At 44.6% G+C, this 19,031-nt stretch overlaps 1 long non-coding RNA gene across 1 annotated transcript; it reads left to right on the forward strand.

Annotated features, from left to right (window-relative positions):
• The first annotated feature begins 5,268 nt into the window (after nt 1–5,268).
• Nucleotides 5,269–7,189, forward strand: LOC141085958 (uncharacterized). The gene is made up of 2 exons (XR_012231448.1): nt 5,269–5,908; nt 6,819–7,189. It is a non-coding gene; the product is annotated as an uncharacterized lncRNA (long non-coding RNA).
• The last annotated feature ends 11,842 nt before the right edge of the window (nt 7,190–19,031 follow it).

Below are 19,031 nucleotides of genomic sequence, written 5' to 3' on the forward strand. Positions count from 1 at the left end.
CCTTGTGTTTGTCTGTTTCCTGTTTCTGATCACAGGGAGTCCTGCCGCCGTGGCCACTGCCAAACCCGAAAATTGTGCGGAGGTTGGTCATGTGCACCACACTTGATTCATTCTTAGTGGGAACGCAGAAGATTAGCAGATGGCAGCAATCGACTTGCGCTCCTATTAGTCAGTGGACAGGCCGTGCGCATGACCAACCTCTGTTCCATTCAGCTAGGGCTTTTTGGAGCCCCCGTTTTTAGGATCTGTGGGGGCCACAGTGATTGGTTCCCTAACCATAGGAAAAGCTATCCCTTACTCCATGGATAGGAGATAACTTTCAAACTTGGACACCCCATCACAACGAAGAACAGGTAAGTCTGGGAGTGACGGGTAAAAATGGAATGGGCTAACTCCAAACCTTTCAAAAGCAGCAAGACATTAGGGCATAATGTGGTGAACAAGAAACGCTGCTGTTGACTGACATTTCAGATCGACATGGTCTCATGGCCGCGTTCACGCCAGCGAGGTGATCTGACCTACCTGTTATGTTTGCTTTGTCTTACAGAACCGGGCCACACATGTGCACATTACTATTATGGTTCACCGTCGGTCATCATACTGAATAACTGCAGATCCTAAATTGTCTCCATATTCCTGTTAGATACTTGTCCTTGCATCTGGTGATATTCTCCTAAAGTCTACATAAGATTGCTGTAAAAGAGAAATGGCACAATAGTGCATTATCTGGTGTGCAGATAACAATTGCAAGTAATACACTCACCAAATGGAGTTTTGTTACAGGCAATGGAGGATTTACTGCTGCAGAACCACAGATCCACGAGGGACCAACATAGAAGATTCAGGATAGGAAAAATGTGGTCAGACAATCCGCGCTGCGAATCACTAAAAACTCGGATTAGTAATACAGTGGTCTTTACTCTATGCGTTTCAGAGTCTCACAGAACTCCTTCCTCAGGAAAAAACCACCACATTTTTCTTATCCTGAAAAGTCTACATAAGAATATGAGCAGGTGCACAGATAAAGGGTTACATGCCGATCTTGCTGGAGATTACATCCTATACACTTAAGCAGGTTTCACCCTTTATCTGGCAGAAAAGTTGCAGATCTGGTGGATTTGAAAGTCCACAGCATGCACCATTTTCTGCACTATTTTTTTTTTTTTTTTAATTTCTTTCCCATCTTGCTACATTTTGAAAACCCCCGTCCTGTGCACTTAAACTTCACAATTCTGTAGTATGTGACATTATCCTAAGACCATGATCACACATTCAGTATTTCCCCTCGGTATTTGTAAGCCAAAACCAGGTGAGGAACAATCAGAGGAAAACCATAATAGAAATATTTATAAATCCAAAATCCTAATTAATAGACTTTTTTTTACCTCCATTATCAATGATAAACCATGAATCCCAACAATAAACATTTAGAAGGGATAACGAGGCATCAACAGGACACATAGCAAAACTTGGTAAACTAAAGAGTTTATGACTAGTTTCTTTTAAGTCACTTGACGATATAGTATCACATAAAACATAGGTGGGAAACTTATAGGTCCTTATTCTTTTTCTTTACAGAAAGTGCAGAGTGCTAATTTGATAATCAAATCCAGAATACTTTTTTGCTATATGTTCGTAATCTGATATGATTGTAATGTTGAGATTTCCAGCAGCATAGTATTGTGCCCCTTGCTAATTTTTACTGAAATATCCTTGTTTAAATTTTAAATGATTGTTTTAATTATTGATTATGAATACAGTATTTATATTTTAATGCTTTCTGTTGATGCCTCTTTATCCCTTCTAAATGTTTATTGTTGGGATTTATGGTTTATCTAGAATAGAAATATGTCACCAACTCTACATTTTATCACCCACTCCTGGTGTAAAATACTGAAAGTGTGAACGAGGTCTAATGTGTACAGTGCCTGAGGACAGAAATGCCCAGCAGCTCAGTCCCATGACTGTAACTCCTGCTAGTATGGAGAGCAGTTCATAAGGATCAGCACACTAGAAGAGACTTCTCATGTGGTGCCATAATATTTAAGCAACAGCAACAATAAAGGGAACCAGATCGTAAATGCATGCTGCCCGAATCACAGACATTATGAATCAGACGTTGGCTGGATAATGCAGCCATATATCTTAGGCCTCCTGTACACATCCCTGTTTCCAGTATGTGTTGTATCAGCTTTTTCTTGGATACAACACGTACCCATTATAACCTAAGGTACTGTTCACATGTTTGTGTTTTTCATGGAATGTGTGTCAATGCAAAACACACTGAGATTGTCTATTATTTTTCCATCAGCACGGATGACAAAGGCCAATACAAATCTATGGGTCCGGGAAGAACGCGTATGGCATCAGTGTGCGATCTGTGTGCTGTCTTGTGTTTAACATGACAAAGTATAGGAGAAGCGCTGTCATGTAGTTCTTTACTTTTCCATACTGGAAAAACCCTGATACCAGTACTGTACGTGTTTTATATGGATGTGTGAAGAATGCTTAAATGGAACCTGTCACCTCGTTTTTTAGCTATAAGATGTGGCCACTGCCTTTCGGGGCTTATCTACAGCATTCTGTAATGCTGTAGATAAGCCCCTGATCTAACCTGAAAGATAAGAAAACGAATTAGATTATACTCACCCGGGGCGGTCCAGTCTGATGGGCGTCGCAGGTCCAGCGCCTCCCGTTTTCATACAATGTCGTCAACTTCCTTGCTTCGTGTCGTGGCTCCTGTGCAGGTGTACTGATCTGCCCTGTTGAGGGCAAAGTACTGCAATGCGCAGGCGCTGGGAAAGGTCAGAGAGCCATGACACGAAGCAAGGAAGATGACGACATTGTATGAAAATGGGAGGCGCCAGGGCCGGACCTGCGACACCCATCGGACCGGACCGCCCTCGGGTGAGTATAATAAAACTTGTTTTTCTTATCTTTCAGGTTAGATCGGGGGCTTATCTACAGCATTACAGAATGCTGTAGATAAGCCCTGAAAGGCAGTGGCCACAGCTTATAGCTGAAAAACGATGGTAACACATTGCAAGCTTTTGAGACTACTCAGGTCTCTTCATCAGGCATTGACTAATACAATACTAATACAAGATGTTATATTAGTCTATGCCTGATGACGACACCTGAGTAGTCTCAAAAGCTTGCAATGTGTTACCATCTTTTCAGTTAGCCATTAAAAGGTATCAACCACTGAGGACTCTCAATTCTGAATATTTTTGTCTCTGGACCAGAATCTTTGTTCAACAGTGTAATAGAAACATTCATTTTTTTCTGACAATTTAGAACCTAAAAATTGGCAGTGAGCGCCACAGCAAACAAAGGGGGTGGGGTGTTCAGACAGTATAAATATAATTAGAATAGGAAAAATTAAGCTATGTGTGTGTGTATATATATATATATATATATATATATTATAAATCCCTGCCCACTCCACAGCCCTGCCTACTCTACATAGCCACACTTACTCCACACGCAAAGCCCCGTATAATATCAAATATATATATACTGTGTGTATATATATATATATAATTAAAATAAATATCTTGTATATATTTCATAGGCACATCTTCTTGACCACAACAGGTTACACTTGCCTGTGTTGCCCATAGCAACCAATCACTAAGCATCTTTAATTTCACCAGAGCTGTTTAATAGAAGCTGAGCTGTGATTGGTTGCTATGAGCAACAGTTTTCCCACTCCGCAACACCTCAGCAGACACTGACATGGTGGGAGAAATCTAGCATCCCCGGGAACATAAGCTCCCAGCCATTGTCTGCCCCCCAGAAAGGAGCAGAGAGCACATAACAGAAATGAATCCCCCCCCCTCCTCTATTACTGCCAGATTCTATTTTTACCGGCGTAGAAAATTGCATCATCAGTGGCCGCACTGCCAGGTTACATAACAACACATTTCCAGCAACTCCCTGCTCCGTGCCACCCAGCTCAGGACTATGGGATGGGAGGATGTGTGATCGATATATGGGCACGGGACTATGGGATGGAGGATGTGTGATCGGTATATGGGCATATGTATGATGCGCATGGGACTATGGGACGGAAGATGTGTGATGGGTATATGGGCACTGGACTATGGAATGGAGAATATGTATGATGGGTATATGGGCATGGGACTATGGGATGGAGGATGTGTGATGTGTTGTGAGTTCATTTTCCCCTTCATTACTGAGGCCCGAGGAACTCCCTCTTCTGGTAAAGAAAGGTAGTGAGCCTGATTGTCAAACACCTGAGGCTGATGATTGTGACTGGCTGAGTGGAGTTACGGACTGGATATAATGCTGCCGACGCCCTTCTGCCCTGCGGGTGATTTCTCTGTGGGATCCTTGGAGACCAGTCTGAATTCCTGCTCCTCCAAAGCTAAGTTTGCTGCTCGGCCTTTTGCTTTTGTGCTTTGACTTTGTTTTTGCTTTGTTTTTCTGGATTTCTGCCATTCCCTGCTGGGGTGTGCTGAATTCATTTAGCTCTGTCTTCTGAAAATACCTGAGTGCTGATTCAGTTTTTGAAGCCTAGCTGCTTCAGGGCCTTTTTTATATCGGCTGGTTGGCTTATGTCTTTGATAGGGTTATGGCAGATTGCAGACAGCAGCCTTCCTGTCCGTTCCTATCTAGGTAGTTTTGGGGCCCCGTCTTTGCTCAGTCTATCTTTCTGTCTGTGTTAGTATTTTCATCTTGCTTCACCGTCATTATATGTTGGGGGCTGCCTATTGCTTTGGGGTCTGCTCTGGGGCAGTTTAGATTTCCCCTTTCTTTCTTTAGGCCTATGTATTTCTCCGGCTGTGATCGAGGGGTCTAGGGCATCGTAGGAACCCCCCACGGCTACTGCTAGTTGTGTTGATAGGTTCAGGGGTCTGCAATCTGATAGTTGCCAACTTCTCTGGTTTTCTGGACTTAGCTTGTATTTCTGCTTTTGCCTGCTACGGTGACTCATTCATAACAGTGATGGGTATATGGGCACTGGACTATGGGATTGAAGATAATCATTATAGTTTGTTATAACAACCACAGTTACTATGCCCGGGCAATGCTGGACTCTTCAGCTAGTACATATAAAAATATTGGAATACTGAATACAGAACACTTAAAAAAAGGTCATAAAAATATTTGGTAGTGTATCAAATAATAAGCAATTCAGTCTTTGTATCTGTTATTTCCTTATGTATTCAAACTTTAGGTTTTTTTTTTTACTTCTTTAAACAGCAGATTGTTTATTTTTTTTTTTTTTTTTTAATTTTGGAGGCTGAGAAAGTGACAAGATGGATCAATTGTGTATGTCCATGATGAGCATCATATCATATTTCATTAGTGTATTACTGGTGCATTAATACCCTTTGGCCACAAGGTGTCACTGGTTCACAGAATGATTTTGCAGATCATTTAGTCCGTATGGATTCAGCGATTGCAATGTGTAAATCCAATTGATTTCTCTTCAGTTTCAGATCTATTGAACACGTGTTCTCGGATGTAACGGGTTGCATGGATGCAGGATCTGCCATACTGGGATGGCTTTAAATGGGTAGTCTGGCCTTAGGCTACAAGTCTACTGTGACTCTCTATCTATTCTTCAACATTGACATGACATAACATTAGGAAGGAAAATTAATGGAATTATGAGAACCACAGGATGGATAGACATGTTAATGATGTGCAAATGAGGAAAATATAGAAGTAAAATGTTGAAAATGTCTTGATTTCAATGTAGAGTATGAGCACTGACTGTAAAATTAGAGACTTCTAGCTTTAAAAAAGGAAATTTACTATTGATTTTCATTCAATAGACCTACTCCTTCCCAAAGAAAAAGTAGTTAAAGAGAAACGGTCAGCTGATAAATGCTGCTCAAACCTTAGAATCATAGCCTGGCTGCACAACTGGAGTCAGGTATTCATTTTCCTTCTTGTTACATCGCCTATTAGCTATTAATCCAAAAAGATATCTCGTGATTCTCCTCGTCATTTATCTCGTAATTTTAAGTTACAATTATTGTCATTAAAGGGAATCTGTCACCCATTTTTTTGACACATCATGTAAAGATATCATTCATTTGTGTGTTGCATAAGGATTCTAGTAGTACTTTTGATTCCCCCCCTGATCCCGCACCTTTGATGCAGAAAAACCTTTTTTTATCACTCTTGAGATGTATTTAAATCGCCGCGGTCCAGTCCGATGGGCGTGGCTTATTCTACTTCTCCCCCCCTCCTTGGCTTGCTGGACGTAATTTCATCTGTGAATATCACAGATGCCGTTGTGTATTCGCGACTGCGCATTGAAAAGGCTGCTCGCCCTTGCGCAGTATGCTTTGCCCAGCTGTGGGCAAAGCATATTGTAACACCCGGTCCCTGTCCTGGCACGGCGCCCAGGTCTGCCACTGTTACACCTGGTCCCCGTCCTGGCGCTGCGTCCAGGTCTGCCGCTGCCCCTCGCTCTGGGAACTCACATCTAGCCTCGCACGCTGTCCTTAGGCAGCAGCCGGCCTCCTCTGAGTCTCATGCTGCTGCTCTACATTCAGGTCTCCCTCCTGCCTCCACCTCCTGGCGTCCTGTCGGCAGATCTGTAACTAAAGCTATTAGGGCCCGTCCGCCCACTCTCCTGCCTTCTTAAAGGGACAGCGTACATTTTTCTAAAAGTGCAATTAACCAATGGCAGCACACAGGCTGTTATTTCTGGCCTCTCCATAGGGAGAGCGCCAGAGCAATGAGTATCAATCATTGCTACATCCAGTTCTCTTGCTAACCTGTCTGCACTGCGTCTGCAGTCTCTGTGCATTCTCTAATGCTATCTGTCTCCACAGAGTATCAGTATCCTGTGCTCCCTGATTATATCAGCAACCATCTGGGCGAAAGCCATCCCGTTCCGCCAACAGTCATCCGAGCCTGAGGACTGTGTGAAGCTCACTGGAACCAACTACCTATCAACTACCCGGATCCAGGATCCGTCTCATTACGGACTCTGCTGTAACTACTGTTATCCCTTTTGGTCCCGCTGGGCCAGCTGCCACGTATCCGAGGTCTAACTGGAGGTAGCACCTGTGTCCTCCGAGTATTCCATTCTGGCCCTGTCTGAGGGGCTTTACGACGGGTACCCGGGGCTCACTAGTCACGCCCCCTGGACCGTGGTCCCGAGGTTCCACTTTAAAAATAAAAAACGAATGTGAACTTCACCATCTCTGCCTCCGCTTCCATTCGTTACACATATAATCAGTACTGCGCATGCGCCGGTATATTTCCCTGCCGTCTATGACCCGGAAGTCTTCCCATGCAAGACACACCCTTTCAGGACGCCGGATACCCGAGTAAAGCCCTGCGCATTACACTGGAAGCTGAGGAAGAAAACAGTTCAATAGATGATAGGGGTGCACTTATGGGCTTTTTATTTTAGTCTGCCACCAAGAACACAATTTGGCCTTTTACCTACCATCAGGGCGCACTCTTAGACTTTTAAGCCTGCCACCGGGGTGCACTTTTTGGCATTTTTCCTGGTATCTTTCCCTCGTCATTTAAAAGTGTCAAAACTAAAGGAACACAAAGAGCGCAATAGGGTCTTATCCGGGTTAATGCTGGAAAAGTAATTTAGATTATACTCACCCTTTTTAGGAGAGGTTCAAGCATGTAGGATCAGTAATCTGCTTGCTGCACGTCCAAAGGACAGCTCTGTGACCGCTTACACATCAGATTTTGGAATAAATTCTCGGACTTTTGTGCGCTACCAGATAAATTCACCAATCCAATATTTAGGAGAAAGATTAATCCATTTATTTCCCAACGCGTTTCGAAATGTATACCATTTCTTCATCAGGGGATGACAATATATGATCAAACAGAACTGTCATGCTGTATATAACCTGTGACAGTTCTGTTTGATCATATATTGTCATCCCCTGATGAAGAAATGGTATACATTTCGAAACGCGTTGGGAAATAAATGGATTAATCTTTCTCCTAAATATTGGATTGGTGAATTTATCTGGTAGCGCACAAAAGTCCGAGAATTTATTCCAAAATCTGATCCCTCGTCATTTAAACACGCCAGCATACTTCCATTACTTAAAAAAAAAACATCCCTCAACCAAAACTGTGCAGCTAACTATAGACCTGTCTCTAATCTTCCCTTCATCTCTAAACTCCTAGAACGCTTGGTCCACTCCCATCTAATCCGCTGTCTCTCAGAACATGTCATGGCGCAGTAATGGGAAAACGGGACGAGGAACCTGGGCCCCTGAACTGCCCCTCAGGCTAAGGGGGTGCCCTGAATTCCTTAATTTAGGGTTACACTTGATGGTAGTGAGGCCCAAGTCTCCGACCTGTCCCTATCACCTGTTTAGCCCTGAGCTAAACCTCCAACCCCCTCTCTAGGAGGTGAGACAGGGAAAAAAGTGTACTGCATCAATAACACAAAAGTAAAGATAAAACAGACACCTCAGGGTTAAAACAACTAAACAACAAAACTTGGCTTTCTATGCTGTAATGCACAGAACGGTAGAGTTAGGCACCAGATGAAGGTTATAACTGAAGTTCACCACACACAGCCAGCTCCTGACTCCAGCTTGGTTGGTCTCCAAAGAGAAAGAGTATCACCAACAGTGAGCTGCAGCACCTGGTGACCTTTTATAGGAAGGAGGGAGTGGCCATGACCTGCTGACTAACTAAACATGTAGTTACACCAGCGGCCACCGGGGGCAAAACCTAACATTAACCACCGATGGCCTGAAAGGAAAAAGCCCACATAAGAGAATCCAGACTCAGACAGAGATCCAAAAATGGATTGTGACAGATCACTCTTCTTGACCCTCTACAATCCAGTTTCCGCTCTTTACACTCTGCTGAAACTGCCCTCATTAAAGTCTCTAATGATCTGTTATCTAAATCTAATGGTCTCTACTCCATGCTGATTCTCCTGGATCTCTCTGCAGCATTCGACACTGTGGATCATCAGCTCCTCACTATGCTCCGCTCCATCGGCCTCAAGGACACCATTCTCTCCTGGTTCTCCTCCTACCTCTCTGACCGCTCTTTCACTTTATTTTTTGCTGGCTCCTCTTCTTTTCCCCTTACTGTTTGGGTTCCCCAAGGATCAGTCCTAGGCCCCCTCCTCTTCTCCTTGTATACTGCCCTGTTATGAATGAGTCACCAGAGGAGGAGAAAACAAAAATACAAGCTAAGTCCAGAAAACCGAAGAGGTTGGTAGCTATCAGATTTCAGACCCCTGATCCTATTCACCACAACTAACAGTAGCCGTGGAGGGTTCCTACGGTGCCCTAGACCCCTCGTCACAGCCGGAGAACTACATAAGCCTAAAGAAAGAAAGGGGAAATCTAAACTGCCCCAGAGCAGACCCCAAAGCAATAGACAGCCCCCAACATGTATTGTCGGTGAAAAACAGATCAAAACACAAACACAGACAGAAAGACAGGCTGAGCAAACGATTGGGCCCAACTAACTAGATAGGACAGAAAAGATGCTGGCTGCAATCCGCAAAAAACCCTACAAAAATGTCCCAACCGTCTGATAGGAAAAAAAGGCCCTGAAGTCGCTAGACTTCAAAATCACTATATCAGCACTCAGGTATATTCTGAAAACAGAGCAAAGAGATCAACTGATCAGAGCCAAAAATGGAATTCAGCCAGTCCCAACCAGGACTGGCTGAATACAAAAACTAAAGAAACCAGACAAAATCTCATGGAATAATAGCAGGGCAAAAACTTAGCTTTTAGTAGACAGGAACTAAAACTGGATGCCAGGGCTCAGAGCAGAAAGGATCACCAGCAAACCCTGCAGGGCGTCGGCTGCCTTATATCCACTCAGAAACTTCAGATGTCCAATCACACTCCGCCTGTTCAGATGACAGGTTCTTCCCATCCCAATCAATTTCACTACCTCTCTTCACCAGCAGAGGGAGTTCATCAGACATCAAAGGTGAAGGGGAGAATGAACTCACAACAGTACCTCCCCCTTGAGGAGGGGTCACCGAACCCTCATCCACGCCACCAGGGCGATCAGGATGGGCCCGATGAAAAGCACGAACCAATCTTTCGGCATGAATATCGGATGCAGGGACCCAAGAATTATCCTCCTGGCGATAACCCTTCCATTTAACCAAATACTGGAGTCTCCGTCTAACCAGACGAGAATCCAGCATCTTCTCAACCTCATATTCCACATTACCTTCAACCAATACAGGGTCAGGAGGTGCCACCACAGGAACTACTGGCTCAACAAACCTCTTTAACAGAGACTTATGAAACACGTTATGGATCTTGAATGTAACAGGAAGAGCCAATCGAAAAGAGACCGGATTAAGAATCTCCAAAATCTTGTAAGGTCCAATAAATCTAGGTTTAAACTTTGGAGAAGCCACCTTCATAGAGATATTCTTTGATGACAACCAAACCATATCACCCACCTTAAACCGGGGACCAATGGTCCTATGCCGGTTGGAAAACTGCTGGGCCTTTTCCTGGGAGAGAGACAACTTATCCACCACTTGGTCCCAGATCTGGTGCATTCTCTCCACCACAGTGTCAACACCTGGGCAGGCAGAAGACTCCACCTGCCCTGAAGAGAATCGAGGATGAAACCCAAAGTTACAAAAAAAAGGTGACATCAAAGTGGCAGAACTAGCTCTATTATTTAAAGCAAATTCGGCCAAGGGCAAAAATGAAACCCAATCATCCTGATCAGCAGAAATAAAACATCTCAAATACGACTCCAAAGTCTGGTTTGTTCTCTCCGTCTGCCCATTGGTCTGAGGGTGAAACGCAGAGGAGAAGGACAACTGAATTCACAGCTTGGAACAGAAAGTCCTCCAAAAACTAGACACAAACTGAACTCCTCTGTCAGATACAATGTTCTCAGGAATCCCGTGCAAGCGAACCACCTGTTGCAAAAACAAGGGCACCAACTCTGAGGAAGATGGCAACTTAGGAAGTGGTTTCAAGATGGACAATCTTAGAGAATCTATCACAAATCACCCAATTAACAGTCATTCTCTGAGAGACAGGCATATCAGAGATAAAATCCATTGAAATATGAGTCCATGGCCTCCTGGGCACCGGCAAAGGCATCAACAACCCACTAGAGCGAGAACAAGGTTTAGACCAGGAGCAAGTCCCACAGGACTGCACAAAATTCCTGACATCACGAGACAAGGCGGGCCACCAAAAAGACCGACTCACCAAATCTCTAGTTCCAAAAATACCTTGATGACCAGCCAATGCGGAGCAATGAACCTCAGACATCACTCTCTTCCTCCACTGGTCAGGAACATACAATTTTCCAATGGGACAACGCTCAGGTTTGTCCTCCTGAAACTCTTCCAGAGCACGTCTCAAATCGGGCGAGATGGCAGAAAGAACTACCCCCTCACCTAAGATGGTAGCAGGCTTGGTCACAATAGGAGAATCAGCAAAAAAAACTCCTAGAGAGGGCGTCTGCCTTGACATTCTTAGTGCCCGGAAGAAAAGAGACCACAAAATCAAAACGTGTGAAAAACAAGGCCCACCTAGCCTGTCTAGGATTCAAGCATTTGGCCGACTCCAGGTAAATAAAATTCTTGTGGTCAGTAAGGACCACGACTTGATGTTTAGCTCCCTCCAACCAATGTCTCCACTCCTCAAATGCCCATTTCATGGCTAACAGTTCCCGATTCCCCACATCATAGTTACGTTCGGATGGGGAGAACTTTCAGGAAAAGAAAGCACAGGGATTCATTTTAGATGTTACAGGATCTTTTTGGGACAAAACAGCTCCTGCACCAATCTCAGAAGCGTCCACCTCTACCTGAAACGGGAGTGAGACATCAGGTTGCCGCAAAACCGGGGAAGAAGTGAACCTTCGCTTCAGCTCCTGTAAGGAAGGAACAGCCTCCGGAGACCAATTTAGCACATCGGCACCCTTCTTAGTCAAATCAGTCAATGGTTTGGCAATACCAGAAAAATTAGCTATGAATTTACGATAAAAATTAGCAAAACCCAAAAACTTCTGGAGGGCCTTCAAAGAAGTGGGCTGAACCCAATCATAAATGGCCTGTACCTTGGCCGGGTCCATTTCAATAGTTGATGGAGACTAAATAAATCCCAAAAATGAAATCCTCTGAACACCAAAAAGGCATTTCGATCCCTTGACATACAGGGAATTCTCCCTCAAAATCCGGAACACAGTCCGAACATGTTCCTCATGAGAGTCCCAATCCTTGGAAAAGATCAAAATATCATCCAGATAGATGATCAAAAATGTATCCACAAAATCTCGTAAAATATCATTCATGAAGCACTGGAAGACAGAAGGGGCATTAGTGAGCCCAAAAGGCATCACCAGGTACTCAAAATGTCCCTCCGGAGTATTAAATGCCGTCTTCCATTCATCCCCCTGCTTAATGTGAATAAGATTATACGCCCCCCTGAGGTCAAGCTTGGTAAACCAGTAAGCACCTTTAACTCTGGAGAATAGATCAGAAATCAGGAGTAACGGATACTGATATTTAACAGTAATTTTGTTGAGTGAACGATAGTCAATACAAGGCCTTAATGAACCATCTTTCTTGGCCACAAAAAAAACCCAGCACCTAAGGGTGAAGAGGATGGTCTAATATGACCCTTCTCCAATGACTCCTTAATATAGGATCGCATAGCCTCGTGCTCGGGTACAGATAAATTGACAAGTCGACCCTTGGGAAATTTACACCCAGGGCTCAGCTCAATTGCACAGTCATAACTCCTATGAGGAGGCAAAGACGCACACTCATTCTCACTAAATACATCATAAAAATCAGCCAAATAGTCAGGAACATCATGCGACTGGGGAGTGGTGGAGAAAACGGGAGCGTCACTAAGGGCACAATGACAACCCCAACTCACCACAGACACAGATTTCCAATCCAAAACTGGATTATGGATTTGCAACCAGGGAAACCCCAGAACGATGGTATCATGCAAATTATGCAACACCAAAAATCTGCAATTTTCTTGATGGTCTGGGGCGACCCGCATTACCACCTGGGTCCAAAACTGAGGTTTATTCTTCGCCAAAGGAGTAGCATCAATACCCCTCAAAGGGATAGGCGTCCGCAGAGGTGTCATAGGAAACCCACAACGTTTAGCAAAATCCAAGTCCATCAGGTTCAGAGCTGCTCCCGAATCCACAAAAGCCTTAGCGGAAAATGTGGACAGGGAGCAGATCAGAGTAATTGCCAGAAGAAACTTAGGTTGAACACCACCCACAGCAAATGTGTGTGCAAAACGTTTCTCTCGTTTAGGGCAGACCGAAATCATATGAGAGGCATCTCTACAGAAAAAACACAGCTTATTACGCCTTCTGAACTCCTGATGTTGCACCCTAGACAAAACTCTCACATTGCATACGTTCAGACATTTGTTCAACAGGTGGCAACACCTCTCGTACAGTTTTGCGTTCACGCCAACGCCGATCAACCTGAATGGCTAATGACATAGAATCGTCAAGACCAGAGGGAACAGGAAATCCCACCATAGTATCTTTTACGGTTTCTGACAAACCCTTCCGAAAGAGAGCTGCCAAGGCACCATCATTCCAGGTAGTAAGGACCGCCCACTTTCGGAATTTTTGACAGTACAACTCTGCAGAATCCTGACCCTGGCTCAATGCCAACAGGGCCTTTTCAGCCTGATCAATAGCATTAGGTTCATCATACAACCCCAAGGCCTCAAAAAATGCGTTCACATCAGTCAGAATAGGATCATCAGGTTTCAAAGAAAACGCCCAATCCTGGGGATCGCCGCGCAGCAAAGAGATGACAATTTTAACCTGCTGTGCGGAGCTCCTCGATGAGTTAGGCTTCAAGGCAAAAAATAATTTACAATTATTCTTAAAATTCAGAAACTTAGACCGATCCCCAAAAAACACATCAGGAGTAGGGATCTTTGGTTCAGCAACATGTGAATGAGCAAGATAGGCGGAAATTACCCGCATTTCAGCAGTAAGCTGCTCCACACGATCAGACAATTGCTTAATCTCCAATGAGAAAAAATTCCTCCTACGGCCTCAGAGAAATAGAGGAAAAAATATACACACAAAAAAATTCTGACACTTTTTTTTTTTTTTTTCAATTCTTTCCTTCTATTGAGTACCCTAGAATCTGCGGTATGGCTGGTGATTCTGTTATGAATGAGTCACCGGAGGAGGAGAAAACAAAAATACAAGCTAAGTCCAGAAAACCGGAGAGGTTGGTAGCTATTGGATTGCAGACCCCTGATCCTATTCACCACAACTAACAGTAGCCGTGGGGGGTTCTACGGTGCCCTAGACCCCTCGTCACAGCCGGAGAACTACATAAGCCTAAAGAAAGCCCCAGAGCAGACCCCAAAGCAATAGACAGCCCCCCAACATGTATTGTCGGTGAAAAACAGATGAAAACAGGCTGAGCAAACGATGGGGCCCAACTAACTAGATAGGACAGGACAGAAAAGATGCTGGCTGCAATCCGCAAAAAACCCTACAAAAATGTCCCAACCGTCTGATAGGAAAAAAGGCCCTGAAGTCGCTAGACTTCAAAATCACTATATCAGCACTCAGGTATATTCTGAAAACAAAGCAAAGAGATCAACTGATCAGAGACAAAAATGGAATTCAGCCAGTCACAACCAGGACTGGCTGAATACAAACACTAAGGAAACCAGACAAAATCTCATGGAATAATAGCAGGGCAAAAACTTAGCTTTTAGTAGACAGGAACTAAAACTGGATGCCAGAGCTCAGAGCAGAAAGGATCACCAGCAAACCCTGCAGGGCGTCGGCTGCCTTATATCCACTCAGAAACTCCAGATGTCCAATCACACTCCGCCTGTTCAGATGACAGGTTCTTCCCATCCCAATCAATTTCACTACCTCTCTTCACCAGCAGAGGGAGTTCATCAGACATCAAAGGTGAAGGGGAGAATGAACTCACAAAACTGCCCCTATTGGACAAACAATCAGTAGATTTTGTTTCCAGTACCATCTCTATGCTGATGACACACAATAATATACCTCTTCTCCTGACATCATGCCTGCATTGTTACTAAACACCAGTGATTTCATTACCGCTGTCTCCAACATCATGTCCTCCCTCAATCTGAAAATCAACCTGTCAAAAACTGAACTCCTTGTGTTTCCTCCCTCCACTATCCTTCCTATGCCCAACATTGCCATTTCCGTGTGTAGTTCTACCATTACTCCCCAGCAACATGCCCGCTGTCTTGGGATCATACCTGATTCAGATCTTTCATTTATACCGCACATCCGATCACTGGCTCGCTCTTGTCATCTACACCTCAAAAATATTTCTAGAATTTGAACGTTTCAACCTTTTGACGCTGCAAAAACTTACTGTAGCTCTTACTCTTTCTTGTAACTCTCTACTAATCGGTCTCCCTCTTACTAAACTCTTCCCTCTCCAATCTGTCTTGAATGCTGCAGCCAGGATCCAGGAGGTAGCAGCAGCGGACAGGAGGGGCGCACAGACCACTTCTACGTGCACTCCCCTGTGTCACCACATGTGCCCTCAGCCTATCACAGCCCTGTCATTCATGTCCGGCGCGCAAGCTGGGCTCACACTGCATGGGGGGCTCACAATACACGGGGGAGTCTCACAATACATAAGGGGTGCTCACAATACACAGGGGGTTTCACACTGCAAGTTACTATGCCTGGGCAACACCGGGCTCTTCAGCTAGTGTGTGTGTGTGTATATGTATATATAAATATATAAATATATATATATATATATATATATATATATATATATATATATATGTATGTATATATATTACAGCCCTGGCAAAACTTAAAATACCACTTTTTTCCTTTCAGGCAATCGGGGGTTAATATTAGTTTTTTAAAGTTTCTTGCCCCCCCCGGTGGCCGCTGGTGTTACTACATGTTTGGTTAGTCTGAGTCTGCTGATGGTGACCATTCCCACCTTCCTATAAAAGGTCACCTGAGGCATCAGCTGGTGTTGGTGATACACTTCCTTTCGAATACCAACCGTGGTCAAGACAGGAGCTGGCTAAGAGCAGTGGTGCTTCTGCTGAATGCTGATCTGGTGCCTTACTCTGCTGCTCGGTGCATTGCAGCAGAGAAAGCTAAGTGTTGTTTGTCTTACCTTGTCTGTTATCTTTCCTTGGTGTTATATTAGTGCAGTGGTGGGACCAGAGTCCGCACTTACCAATTCCCTAGTGAGAGCCAGGCTGAAGTTTGCCAAAGACCATAAGGATTGGACCATAGAGTACTGGAGTAAGGTAATCTTCTCTGATGAGTATAATTTTCAGCTTTTCCCAACAACTGGTTGTCTAATGATTAGACGGAGACCTGGAGAGGTTTACAAGCCACAGGGTCTTGCACCCACTGAAATTTGGTGAAGGATTGGTGATGATCTGGGGATGCTTCAACAAGGCTGGAATTGGGCAGGTTAATCTTTTCAAAGGACGTATGAATCAAGGTTATCCTGGAAAAAAAGTTGATTCCTTCTGCTCAAGCAATGTTCCGCAACACCGAGGACTGTTTTTTTCCAGAAGGACAATGCACCATGCCACACAGCTAGATCAATCAATGTGTGGATGAAGGACCACCACATCAACTCCCTGTTATGGCCAGCCCAATCTCCAGACCTGAACCCCACTGAAAACCTCTGGAATGTAATCAAGAGGAAGATGGATAGTCACAAGCCATCAAACAAAGAAGAACTGCTTAAATTTTTGTAGAAAGTGTGGCATAATGTCACCCAAAAGGAGTGTGAAAGACTGGTGGAAAGCATGCCAAGACGCATGAAAGCTGTGATTAAAAATCATGGTTATTCCACAACATATTGATTTCTGAACTCTTCCTGAGTTAAAACATTAGTATTGTTGTTTCTAAATTATTATGAACTTGTTTTCTTAGCATTATATGAGGTCTGCAAGCACTGCATTTTTTGTTGTTTTGACCATTTCTCATTTTCTGAAAATAAATACAAAATTTAGTGCTTGGAAATTCCAAGACATGTCAGTAATTTATAGAATAAAAGAGCAATTTACATTTTACTCAAAAAAATACCTATAAAGAGAAAAATCAGACAAAATGAAAATTTTGCTGTGGTCTCTTAATTTTTGCCAGAGCTGTATACATGTGTGTGTGTCACTGACATCTATATACAGTGGGTATGGAAAGTATTCAGAACCCTTTAAATTTTTCACTCTGTTTCATTGCAGTCATTTGGTAAATTCAAAAAAGTTCATGTTTTTTTCTCATTAATGTACACTCTGCACCCCATCTTGACTAAAAACCCCCCAGAAATTTAGACATTTTTGCAAATTTATTAAAAAAGAAAAACTGAAATATCACATGGTCATAAGTATTCAGACCCTTTGCTCAGACACTCATTTTTAAGTCACATGCTGTCCATTTCCTTGTGATCCTCCTTGAGATGGTTCTACTCCTTCATTGGAGTCCAGCTGTGTTTAATTAAACTGATAGGACTTGATTTGTAAAGGCACACACCTGTCTATATAAGACCTCACAGTGCATGTCAGACCAAATGAGAATCATGAGCTCAAAGGAACTGGCCAAGGAGCTCAGAGACAGAATTGTGGCAAAGTACAGATCTAGCCAAGGGTACAATATGTTAAGCGTTGGATTTCTGTCGCTGCACAGCGAGAATCCCGAGCCTTACTTCCAGCGGTCTCCCATTCCTCTCCAGCTGCAGAGGAGGTTGCTCAGCAAACTCGTCGGTGCTCTGCCCAGACCAGCTCCGTGGGTTTGCTTGCTGCTGCCACCTCTGGGACAGCTATGGCAATACATGCTGCTCAGCAGCGAGATTCTCCAGGGACTAAGTCCCCATGTCGGGCCACTGAGCATGCCCATGGAGTGATCTCCCATTGGAGATCGAAGGTCACGTGCTCAGGTCCTGCTCCAGTTCGGATTGGCCCATCCGAGAAGCCAGGCAGGTCCCGGACGCTCGCGGCTATAAAAGGTTCGCATGGCCGCTAGGATAAGACTGTATTTACAGACTATCTGGAGTGAGTGATGTATGCACGTATGATTGTCTCTGGTGAATGACTCATTAAGAAACCCCTACCCTTGGTACGCATGTGTTGTGCAGTCTAGCCTGCTAGCGCCCAGGCTTAGGCGTAGGTAGGCCAGAGGTTGAGTCAAGCATCTGTCCTCACCAGGAACTCGGCACGCCTCAGTGCACGTGCTCCATAGCCAGCATCTACAGTATAGCTGCCTTCGCAGCAGCGACGCCGCACGCTCAGTGGGCCTAGAAGGACTCTAACCCCGTGTCCTTGGGGTAGAGTTCTTTGGCCGTACATTGTGCGCTGTTTTGGCCGGGCTCTGTGAGCTTAACAGGCTCCGGCATCTACGTTCAGCGGTTGTGCGGCTCTGTGCATTAACAGAGTTCGCCCCTGTTCACATTGGGTGACATAACCCACGTGTGACTGGTTTCACACCGCTAGATTCTCCTGCCATTATTTAGCAGCAGTGTACCACCTCTGCATGGTGGACCCCGGGCTGCGAACGCACTTACTATTATTTTATAATTTGGTGCGTTCCGCCAGCCCTAACATTATCCTAGCGCCAGGGTCTGGTTGATAATGGCGGACGAACAACGACTGCATAGATACATCCAGCAGCTGGAGGGTAGGTTGGCAGCGCTAGAGCGTTCCACCTCAGCTGCGGATGTTACTTCGGTCGCTGTTCAAGCAGCTACAGAGGCTGTCGCCCGTGTCTCCATGGCTAGTCCTGCCCCGTCCTTGTCTCGCCTCCCGCTGCCCGAAAAGTTCGCGGGTGATAGTGCTTCATGCAGGGGTTTCGTGAGTCAGTGCTCCATTCACCTGGAGTTGCTGGCCACACGATTTCCCTCTGAGCGGGCCAAGGTGGAATTTATCTCCCTTCTGTCGGGCAGGGTCTTGGAGTGGGCCACCCCGCTGTGGGAGTGTGGGGATCCCCTGGTACAGAGTGCTACCCATTTTCTGGTCACTTTGAAGCAGGTGTTCCTGGGGCCTCGGGTCACGCACGAC

Source organism: Dendrobates tinctorius, unplaced genomic scaffold (genome assembly GCF_039654945.1).
Source record: "Dendrobates tinctorius isolate UK_male_01 unplaced genomic scaffold, ASM3965494v1 ptg000029l, whole genome shotgun sequence".
NCBI classification, from domain to species: Eukaryota; Metazoa; Chordata; class Amphibia; order Anura; family Dendrobatidae; genus Dendrobates; species Dendrobates tinctorius.